The sequence below is a fragment of the Carassius auratus genome, unplaced genomic scaffold, assembly GCF_003368295.1.
Source record: "Carassius auratus strain Wakin unplaced genomic scaffold, ASM336829v1 scaf_tig00216160, whole genome shotgun sequence".
NCBI classification, from domain to species: Eukaryota; Metazoa; Chordata; class Actinopteri; order Cypriniformes; family Cyprinidae; genus Carassius; species Carassius auratus.
In genome coordinates, this window is record NW_020528434.1 from 412,369 (window position 1) to 424,540 (window position 12,172).

Consider the following 12,172-nt stretch of genomic DNA (forward strand, 5'->3'; position numbering starts at 1 on the left):
TCCTCTGGTCCATAGTCCTCCCAGTCTACCAGATTTTCCAGTCACCCAACACGATGCCGGGAGTCAAGTATCTCTTGTACTGTGTAGATAGGCCCCGGCATCAATGGGCGGCAACGGGGGTTCGGCGTCAGAGACTGGGTCTGTGGAGGGAACAGAGACAGGAGCGTGATGAGGCTTTAGCAAAGACACATGAAAGGTGGGGTGTATCCTATATTGTGCAGTTAATCGTAACCGGTACATGACAGGGTTAACTTGGTGTTCGATGGGGAATGGTCCAATATACTTAGGGCTGAGCTTCTTACAGGGTTCTCTTAATAACAAATATCTCGGGTAGAGAGATTTGCTCTTCTATGGAGATCATCAAAGCATTGCTGCAGGTTCACTACCTGTTGGAGATGCTGGTGAGCCTGGTCCCAAACCCTCTCACTGTTCTGGAACCAGGTATTGACTGCTAGGACCTCTGAAGTTTCACCTGACCAGAGGAAGAGTGGGGGTTGATAGCCTAAAATACATTGAAACAGAGTGAGGTTAATGGATGATTGACAGAGCGAGTTTTGTGCATACTCAGTCCCAGATGAGGTAACGGTTCTGGTTCTGGTGGCAGAATGTCCTTAGGAAGCGACTGATGTCTTGGATTTTGCCTTCCGTTTGTCCGTTGACTGACAGTTACATTTAACAGAGAAAAGAACGCCCTCCATACCCTCAAAATAAATTGCGGTCCCCGGTCGGAGGCGATGTCTTCTGGGATCCCAAAGTTCCGGAACACGTATTCGAACAATAACTCTGCGGTTTCAAATGATGTGGTAAGAGCTTGTAAAGGGATTAGTTTGCATGCCTTGGAAAATCTGTCAATGGCCACTAGAATGCATGTCTTGTCATCAGAAACTGGGAGATCCGTGACAAAATCGACCCCAATGTGAAACCATGGGCGATGGGGAATAGGTAAGGGTAACAGTTTTCATGTGGGTAGATTTCATGGTACCTTGGTTATGGCACATAGCACACATCCTCTGATGAATTCCTGCACGTCCTCCTGCATTCCTGGCCACCAATATTTGCGCTGCAAAGAATCAAGAGATTTTGTTACCCCTGGGTGGCCTGTCCCCACTGAGGAATGTACCTGGGAAATCAGAGCCTTGCGATGATCCTCGGGTACAAACATCCTTCCCAGTGGGCATGCGGGTGGCATGGGTTGCTGTCGAGCTTGTTCTTACGACCTGCATAAGCTGTACAGATTTGGGAGAGGCCATCGGCATTCGCATTGGCAGCCCCGTCTCGATGGTGAACTTCAAAGTGGAAGTCCTGGAGTGCTAGGAACCAGCGAGTCACCCTGGCGTTGGTGTCCTTGGCGCGGGCCATCCACTGTAGGGGCACGTGCTCGGTTACCAGGGTGAACTTGCGGCCTAGGATGTAGTATCGGAGCTCCAGGACTGCCCACTTGATGGCCAGGGCTTCCCACTCCATGGCGGCGTACTTCCCGTGCAAGCCGAAGGGAATGGTCCGGTACTGCCAGTGGCCACTGGAGGATGAGAAGGCCGTCTTCAGTTTCGCAGCTTCCGAGAGTGGCACCTGCCAGTAACCCTTAGTGAGGTCCAGGGTGCTGATGTACCGGGCCCTTCCCAGTCGGTCCAGTAGCTCGTCGACCCGAGGCATGGGATACCCGTCGAATTCGGAGACTTCGTTCAGGCGGCAGAAGTCACTGCAAAAGTGCAGAGTGCCATCCGGCTTTGGGACCATCACGATGGGGCTGGACCAGGGACTCCGGGATGGCTCAGTTACCCCCAACTTCAGCATTTGTTAGACCTCCTCCTCGATAGCCCGCTGACGAGCTTCCGGGACATGGTAGGGCCGTTGCCTGATGATGGTCCCTGGGGGTGTCCGGATGTTGTGCAGGAGCACGTTGTCTGCCCGGGCTGGGGAGAGAACACATCCTGGAACTGACTGACCAGGTGCTGCAGCTCCGTCTTCTGGGCCGCGGAGAGATGGGGGTTAACGTCTACCACGACGGGTTCGGTGAGGCTTAAGGCCACCACTTGGTCCCAGGTCCCCACCCACTTTTTCAGTAGGTTAATATGGTAGAGCTGCTCTGTCTGCCGTCGTCCCGGCTGCCTCGATGATGATAGGCATCGGGATGAGCGGGCTGGGTGGAGGAGTCTGAGGTGACTTGGCCTGGCAGGTCGGGCAGGCTTGGCAGAAGTCCTTCACTTCAGCCTCCAGGCCTGGCCAGTGGAAGCTGTCGCGGATGACCATTTCACGTGCCGGTACTTGGCGAGTGTCTCCATGCATGCAGGTAATCGGTAGGAAGCTTTTCTGGCCGCTTCTGGGAGTGCACAACCATGACTGGATGAGGGTGACCACACTGCCTGAGTCCAGCAGGGCCCGGAAATTGTCTCCCATCCACTGTCACCTCTGCTTCGGGGCTCCCGCTGGTACACGCTGGTGGACGATGCAGCCTGCCAGTCAGGCTTGCGGGTGAGATGGTGGGTCAGCGCTAGGCATGGGCTCATCTCGCTGTGGGGGAACAGTCGGCCTGCTGACCTGTCGCGGGGTGCCTTCGAGCGGGCGTCGCTCCTGGACCACTCTCCGGGGGAACTCGTTCCGCTACCTGTGTTGGGGTGGGGTTTCCCTCCAGCAACCAATGCTGGGCGATGCGGCCGAGTTCAGCTGCCTGGGCACGGGCTGGGCACCCGGGGCTTGAACTCCCATTCGTGGAACTGCTGGGCGGCGCAGACAGGGGAGAGGCCGAGCCTCACCAGGATCTCTCGCTTGACTTTGGCATAGTCATCGGCGACCGTCAAGGGGAGCAAAAAGTAAGCCCTTTGTGCTTCTCCGGTGAGGAGGGGTGCCAGCGCACATGCCCATTCCTCCACATCGTCATCGGCTGTCATCTTTGGTAACAGGCGGGTGGCTTGTGCCCGAGGTTCAGGTAGCGTAACGCGCTGGGCTACGGAGGCCTGGACAGCAGTGAGTTCATCCTCCGTCATGCCCAGGCGAGTGGCGAGGTGTTCCACTATTTGCTGCTGGCAGATACTCACTTCCGCGAGATGTTGCAAGACTTCTTCCATCGGGGGGCCCGCACGCCGCCTTCCGTGGTGATGGGCCACAAACAAGGAAAGAAGGGAAAAAAAACTTAGGGGTTGGGGCGGTGAACTTGTCGGTGATCCTTCACTAATATGCCCACATTCTCCACCACTGTCACGGGGTGAAAAATCACTTGACAAGGTTTCGTGAATATAAAGCCCCGGAGGGTGGATTTATTCAAGGTGCAAAATGCCTGGTGAAGTGAGGTGAGCCGCTGCGTGATGGCTGGTGCTTCCCGGGCATTCCTGTGCTCTTCAGTGCAAACCCAAAGCGAAAGTGGGTGTCCAGACGTGCTCCAAGGTGAGTGGGCTGTCGGTCACTCGCTGCTTTTTGAGGAGAAACGAGAAGGATTAGACCAGCGTTTCATTCGGCTCGAGACCGTCTTGTGAGTGCAGCGTGTGCTGCTTAAAAGTGCGCAGGCTGATGGGGAGCAGCTGTGCCAGATCAGCCGGTAGTGAGGAGGTAGTGAGGACGACTACTGCTCCTATAACAGCTCATTTTTTATCAGTTATTTTGCCTTTGGGTCATTTTATTTCTCACAGATTTCTACTCGTTCTAAATGAGATACAGATAAAGTAGCACAGTAAAGATTACATTTATATGAATGCATTAGTGGGAGCGATTGCGTGTGAGGCCTTGCACTCTCACACAAAATGTTTATGGATTGTGTGGATGCTTCTCTGGCTCCACTGCAACTCCAGGGCATCTGCATACTAAATTATATACGATTGGTTGATTCTAGCTCAATCGGAGCAGACGGTGGTTTGACATAGAGATGTTGTTCTCGCCCATATGAAAGAATTTGGCTTAGGACTAAAAGCAAAGAAAAGTGTGCTTCCTCCATTACAGAGGACAACTTATCTGGGCATGGTGTGGGATTTGACCACGATGCAGGCACAGCTGTCTCCTGCTCAGATCGAGTTGATCCTTACTGCAGTCGCAAGAGTCAAAGTGGGCAGGTCACTCACTGTCAAGCAATTAAAAAAATTGCTGGGTCTGACGGCAGCTGGATCCAACGTGATACCTTTTGGCCTGCTGCACATGAGACCCCTACAGTGGTGGCTCAAGACCTAGGGGTTTTCCTTGAAAAGAAATCCGCTTTGCAAGATCAAGGATGGGAGTTTCTTGTCGTCTCGTAACGTTAACGACAGATGCATCCCTCACCAGTTGGGGTGTGGACATGAGTGGCCACCTGGTCTGTGAAACGGCCACAATCTCATGTGGCACATCAACTGCCTGGAGATGCTGGCCGTATTCTGAACATTGAAACACTTTCTCCCAGACTTAAGAGATCACCATGTATTGGTGTGCACTGACAACACATCAGTGGTCTCGTACATCAACCTCCAGAGAGGTCTGCAGTCGCACCCCTTGTACAAGCTGGCACACCAGATCCTTGTGTGGGCCCAAGGGAAACGCCTTCCACTGAAAGCAGTTCACATCCCTGGGCATCTCAAACAGGGAGCAGACAACCTGTCGAGACAAGGCCCGAGGCCCAGGTAATGGAGGCTCAATCCAAAGGTGGTGTGTCAGATTTGACTGTATATGGCATCATAATGAAGATTAACTATATACTATATGAACTATATGTTTATATGTGAAAATGTGGAGGGGACGTGGGATGGCATTTCGTGGTGACGTAATGACGGGTGCCATTAATCGATCTATGTACTATAACATCTAAAACAGGAACATAAAAGGAATATTCTAAAAGCAACTTATGTAAACACCTTAATTATAATATTGTCTTATTCAGAATAAGGTAAATAATTAGATTACTGATGTCCATGTAAACAAAGTCACTGAAGACAAGTATCAGATTTCGTGGAAATTCTAAGTCAATCAATAAATGTGAAACTTAGAATGAAAAACTAAACCAAGAGCTTGTCTTTATCTTTGCTTGAATTTTTGCAGAAAGGTTTAAATACAGTAAGACTTTATGTGCAAAGAGATAGCAAAAGAGCCCCAGTACTCAGCTTTTATATTAACAATGTTTTTAAACATAAACAGTATCCCTTGGGATTAGTCTTTAACTAATCCTTTTTCTACCCTTTGGTCATACCACTGATAAGAAAAAACAAGGTGTCCTGACTGAGGGATTCTGCATGTTCCTTTGCATGTTCTTTGTCACCTATATGTTGTACAAAGGTCATTACATGCATATAGTCATGGACACACACATATAGAATCAGAATCAGAATCTATTTACACACTGTGGATTCCACTTCCTGGGCACATCTATTTATACATGTATGAGGAATTTGTTGTGGTAAGTTGGTGCTTGAAAAAGACAAAAGAAAAACAAGAATAAATAATAGAACAATGAGATAAGCTATTTTAAAACAAGACAAGTAAAAGCTATACAATAAGAGCAGAAAAAAATCAGGAAGATAAAATTATAAAATACAAAATTAACCTGAACATGAACATTAACTCTACATTTGTGCAGAATATGTAAAGTGGGGGAGTGCAAATGTTCACAGTTGAAACTTAAAATAAAAAATAAAATAAAATAAAGAATAATAATAAAAATAGATTAAGTAATATTAATACATAACTAACAATAAAATAATTTTTACAAAGATTTTAGAAAAAGTGAAAACATTAAAAGCTGAAAGCCATCAGTTTTACATTAGATCCATGTAAGAGAAGTTGTGAGTTCCATCGAGATAATATCCAACAAATACACAGTATTTGCAGGGCTCTGAACCGGTTCAAGGAACGAAAATGAAACGAAAACAACATTTTAACAGGAACAGAACCAGAAACAAAAACGAAATCAAATTGTATAGTTCCGAATAGAATCGAAAATTTGAAATGGCCATTAACCGGTTAATAACGTTATTTTATCGTTCCATTTATTATTTGAAATTTGCTGTCAATGAATTATGAATTCCGGAAGTATATCCTATGCAAATGTGACGCTGAAGCCAGCGAGTGAAATGTCAGCTCCGCTGTGAACTCATCATAGGCAAGTCTCAATAGCAACGCACCGCACTTAGAGTTTATCTGAGGATAATGTGAGATGAATTCAACAGATCACATATGCTCTGATTATGGGGTGGAATTTGATATAAAATACAATTCCAGCAAAAGTGCTGTTTTAATATGCAAAACGAAACAGGATAAATTGCTTAATTTTCCTGTGTTCACGCTAGCCAATAATTGTCTTGAGGTCTGCAAAAAGATTAAATACCTTGGTCATTGTAATGCAGATGATATGAATGATGATGATGTCATATACAGACAGTGTTATAAGTTATATGCACAGGCAAACACCATAGCACATAAGTTTAGTTACTGTTCTACTCAAGTTAAAGTGGCTCTGTTCAAAGCTTACTGTACACCACACCATACAGCCCATCTTCTTACAAAAAATCTAGCATGCAGAAGTTACAAGTTGCCTACAATGATGCAATGAGAATTTTACTCAAGGTTCCCAGAGGAGGGAGTGCTAGTCAGATGTTTGTATCTGTAGGAGTAACCACACTGAAAGCACTTTTAAGAATTTTTATGTTTAAATTTATGCAACGTCTGGATGAGTCTATTAACAGTATCATGGTGGCACTCTCAAATCATATAAAACGAACAGCATACTTATATCTGGGTCTCCCAGCCAGGGCCCAAAGCTGGTAAACTTCCCAAGCTTCAGTGTGATATGGTGCTACATGCTCATTGCATCCTGGTCTAATATTATTGGCCCTGTTTCTCCTGTGTTTTTGAAGAGGTTTACCACCCTCCAACAGAGCAGCCACAACATCATCATACATGACACATAGATTACTCTTGTGTTCCTCAATCTGACAGTTGACATCCTTACACATAATAGCTTCTCTGGGCAGATAAATATTATTTAGATAATGGTCTGTATTAGTAGCCTATAATTAGCCAAAAGATCCTGTTCAGAAATAGTTGACCAGTCTAATTTAGTACTCACATTACCAATGATAGCATTGTTGTTGCTGACTGTAGATGGTAATTCTTCAATGTTAATTGTGAGGGCCAAAGGTATATGATCTGTTATTGTGACCCCAGACTTAATACCCATATTCTCTATGGCTGCATGCCCATCAGCTGTACTAAAACAATGGTCAAGCCATGATGTTGAGTGCCAGGCTTCACTTATGTATGTATAACTGTCTGCAGGCAACAGTACTCTACTTGATAGAGTGAAGTTATTTATCTTCACTGAAGCAGATCAGATGCTTAGCAAATAAGGAGTTACTGTCATTGATATCAGCATTCATATCCTCAACAACATATACACTGCAGATGCTATTGTCTTGAATAAAAGCATTTATAAAAGCCAGTCTATTTAGATATTCAACCTCATTCTCACTAGACTCATATGGAGTATAAACATTTAAAATGACAAAATTATTACATTTATAAGTATATTGTATACCAATACACCAGTCAACATCAAGCATGATCAGTTTTATCACAGCATCAAGCTTTTTATCCCAGAGCACAGCCACCCCACCTGGGATTCTGCCTCTGACTATAGCCTTGCTAAGATCAATCATTGACTCTCTCACTCCAAGAAAGTTTTCATTAAGAGTGTTCAGTTTCTCTAAATCTTGTTTAGCAATAAAAGTCTCTTGCAAACATAAAATGTCACATTCGGCTAGCAAACTGTCCACCACAGAACGTCAAGCTTTATCCCCTGCACTCTGTCCCAGGCGCAGGCCACGGCAGTTGTAAGACAGTAACCGAATTGACATTTTCATGCCGATGGGTCAACCCCAGAGTGCCCATTTGACTCTCTTTCAGACGGCACACGACAAAAACCAACAACACTGGCCTTACGTGGCTCATAATAACGCCTTGTTTGTAAACATTTAGCTTTAGACTACAGGCATTTTAGCCTTCATTATTTCGTAAACTAATAGGGCTAATAAAATGCAATGCCGCAACTTCAGTTTATTTTTTTTCCACTTTCATCCTTTTTCTTTCTTTCCTTTTTTTTTATTTTTATTTTTACAATGCAGCAAATATTTTTAAACATCTTAAAAAAAAACTTTGATGTCTTTAAAGTGTTTATAGATTATTTTTTTAGTAGCCAACATTTGGCCAAAATCTAGAAAAGATGACTAACCACAGCAGGTTATTGACTAACGTTAGATCTCTATTTTTTATTTTTATTTTTGAGTATATAAAACGCTGTACTTTATTATTATTACATTACTATTATTATAGGGAGTGAAATTTAAGGTTAAAATGAATGTTCTATAACTTTACATATGATATAAAAGTAATATCGCGAGAACAGAGACTCACGATTAGAATCGCAGGAGAGAATAGCCTGCGCACAGTTGTGAGAGGTAGAGAGAGAGAGAGAGAGAGAGAGAGAGAGAGAGATGAAGCTGTAACACTGAGTCAGGGGCGTTATGATCCATAAGCAGCTTTATTTCAATAATCAACAGAGTAAACATAAACAGATCAATCAGGGGCGTTAGATACAACGTAGACAAATCAGAATCATAAACCTTGACAGAGCGTAGAATCAGGGCTGGCGGCTGGCAGGCAGAGACGAGAGAACAAGGCAGTGGTCGGTAAGGCAGGCGGCAAAGAATCAGAGTCCAATAAGCAGTCCAGGTCATACACGGGAGATCAAACAATGGGAAAACGCTCGGTAATGTCTGCATGGGCAAAACAAGACTTTGCGTTTGAGAGAACAGGGCGAGTTCATTAAATAGGGGATGGAGATGAGCGACACCTGTTCAGGTAATCAGCCCCAGGTACGGGGTGTTATGGGAAATGGAGTTTTGAAAGAGGTTAATACTCGGGCGACGGTTCCCTCTGGTGGTGATCGGAGGGAGCCACAGAGGCTGTGTTTGTGACAGAGCCCTCCCCCTGCGAGCGGCTCCTGACGCGATGAGGTGATCGTCGCCGGGGTCTTCCTCGGGGTCTAGGAGCGGGTCTGTCTGTGTGATCTCGATGGAAGTCCGTGATGAGAGTGGGGTCCAGTATGTCATCAGCATTGACCCAGGACCTTTCCTCCGGACCGCACCCCTCCCAATCGACCAGATACTGTAGGAATCGGCCCCGGCGACGTGAATTCAGGATTTCGTGTACCTGATAGGCCTCCTGGCCATCGATGATGAGGGGAGGCGCTCTCTGGTCACCAGCCTCCTCTAGGTTCTCCGCTCCTCTCGGTCCACCAGCGGGCTTGAGCAAGGAAACATGAAAAGTGGGTGAGATGCGGTAATGAGATGGGAGAGATAGTCTAAATGATACTGGGGTGATTTGACGGAGGATTTTGAAAGGGCCCACGTACCTGGGACTAAGTTTCTTGGATGGTAGTCTGAGGCGAAGATCCCGTGTGGACAGCCAGACCCATTGTCCGGGCTGGTAATCCGGATGAGCTCTGCGGTGTCGATTGGCCTGATTTCTGGTCCGACGAACTGCTCGGAGAAGGTGAACATGAGCGCTGTCCCAGGTCTCCTCACAGCGTCTCAGCCAAGCATCAACTGCAGGTAATTCGGATGGTTCGCCGACCATGGGAAGAGAGGAGGTTGAAATCCTAGGATGCACTGGAAGGGAGTCATGCCAGTGGAAGGTTTTTGAAGGGAATTTTGAGCGTACTCGGCCCAGAGAAGGAAGCGGCTCCAATCATTTTGATTCTGGTTGCAGTAGGATCGAAGGAAACGGGAGAGTTCTTGGTTCAGACGTTCGACCTGTCCGTTGGATTGTGGGTGGTAACCTGATGTGAGACTAACATTGATGCCCAACTGTTGGCAGAATGCCGACCATACTCTGGAGGTAAATTGGGGACCCCTATCGGAGACAATGTCCTCCGGGAGGCCATAGAACCGGAACACATTCTCACAAAGTGCCTCTGCTGTTTCGAAGGCAGTCGGGAGTTTGGGTAATGGGATGAAGCGGCAGGCTTTGGAGAAGCGGTCGATCACAGATAGAATTGTGGTTTTGCCCTGCGAGAGAGGCAGATCAGTAACAAAGTCGATGGCTATGTGGGACCAAGGACGTTGAGGAACGGGTAACGGGTGAAGAAGACCAGCGGGTAATTGATGGGATGATTTGTTGGTGTTGCAAGTGATACAGTTTCTAACGTAATTGATGGTGTCTGCTTGCATTGAGGGCCACCAGAAGTGGTTAGATAGGAGCTGGATGGTGGCGGTTATACCGGGGTGTCCTGAGCTTGGGGTAGAGTGGACCTGATGTAGTACTCGTTGTCTCAGTGTTTGAGGGACGAATGTGCGATTCTGGGGAGTCTCAGGAGGTGGAGGTTCGATGCGTTGGGCCTCAATGATCTCAGTCATAATGTCCCATTGGATGGGTCCAAGAACGATCGTGGGAGGAATGATGGGTTCGTGGTCTGAAGTTTGGTTGTTGGTTTCGTAGAGACGAGAGAGTGCATCTGCTTTGGTATTCTGGGAACCCGGACGATAAGTGACTTGAAAATTAAATCTTGTGAAGAAGAGCGACCACCTGGCTTGTCTGTGATTCAAGCGTTTGGCTGACCGGAGGTATTCAAGGTTGCGGTGATCCGTAAGGACTGTGAAGGTGTGTTTAGCCCCCTCTAGCCAGTGCCTCCATTCCTCGAATGCTGCTTTCATAGCGAGGAGTTCGCGATCTCCAACATCATAATTCCTCTCGGCTGCGTTTAGTTTCCGAGAATAAAAGGCACATGGGTATAATTTCGGTGGATCTCCCTGACGTTGTGAGAGTACAGCCCCGAGACCTGAACTTGAAGCGTCTACTTCCACAATGAATTCCTGCTCTGGATCAGGATGATGTAAGATGGGCGCTGTGGTGAATCTATCCTTGAGGGCCTGGAAGGCGTTGAGGGTTGCGGAGGACCAGTGGAGACGCTGAGAGCCCTTCTTAACCATAGAAGTCATTGGTGCTGCGATGGAGCTGAAGTCGCGGATGAACCTTCTATAGAAGTTAGCGAAACCCAGGAAGCGTTGTAGTTCTTTGAGAGTCTGGGGTAGGGGCCAGTTGACTACAGCGCGAACCTTCCCCTCCTCCATGGCTACTCCTCCAGCGCTGATTACATAACCCAGGAAGGAGATAGTCTGCTTGTGGAATTCACATTTCTCCAGTTTAGCATACAGTTGGTGCTGGATTAGGCGTTGGAGGACGGCTTTGACCTGTTTCACATGTTCTGTATACGTTTTGGAGTAGATGAGGATATCGTCTATGTAGACTATGACCCAACGATTCAACATATCCCTGAATACGTCGTTCACAAAGGCTTGGAACAAGGAAGGACTGTTGGAAAGGCCGAACGGCATGACCTGGTATTCGTAGTGCCCAGTGGTGGTTGAAAAGGCCGTCTTCCACTCATCCCCTTCTCGAATTCGGATCAGGTTGTAGGCGCTTCGGAGGTCCAACTTCGTGAAGTACTTTGCTCGGCGTAGTTGCTCTAGAGCTGCTGGGACGAGTGGCAAGGGATATCGGTACTTCACCGTAACGTCGTTGAGGCCGCGGTAATCTATACAAGGGCGGAGTCCTCCGTCCTTCTTCTTCACGAAGAAGAATCCTGCAGAAGCTGGTGAAGTTGAAGGTCGAATGAATCCCTTGGCTAATTCCTCCTCGATATACTCCTTCATGGCTGCGGCTTCGGGTTGAGATAACGGAAACACTCCCTTGGGTGGTTGAGCGCCTGGCATCAGCTCAATGGCGCAATCGCCTGGTCGATGAGGAGGTAGTTGCGCAGCCTTGGTTTTACTGAAAGCCTCCTGGAGATCGTCATACTCTTGAGGCAGTTGAGAGGCCGATGAGGAAGTATGAGTGATCGTGGGTCGGGTGCAGGAATGGAGACAATGTTGTTTGCAGTAATCTGACCATTGTGATATCTGTTTCTTGGACCAGGAGATGATTGGATTGTGTTTTTCCAGCCAGGGCAGTCCCAAGATGATGGGGTTATGAGGAGATTGGAAGCTGTAGAGGTGGATCTTTTCAGAATGAAGGGGCCCCGACGGTGAGTTCTAACTCCTCAGTGATGGTTTGGATGCGACCGGAGCCCAGCGGTCGCCCATCTAGAGCTGCCACTGCCAAGTGAGAGGTACATGGAATACAAGGGATGTTATGAGTCTCCATGAAAGTGGTATCAATAAAATTT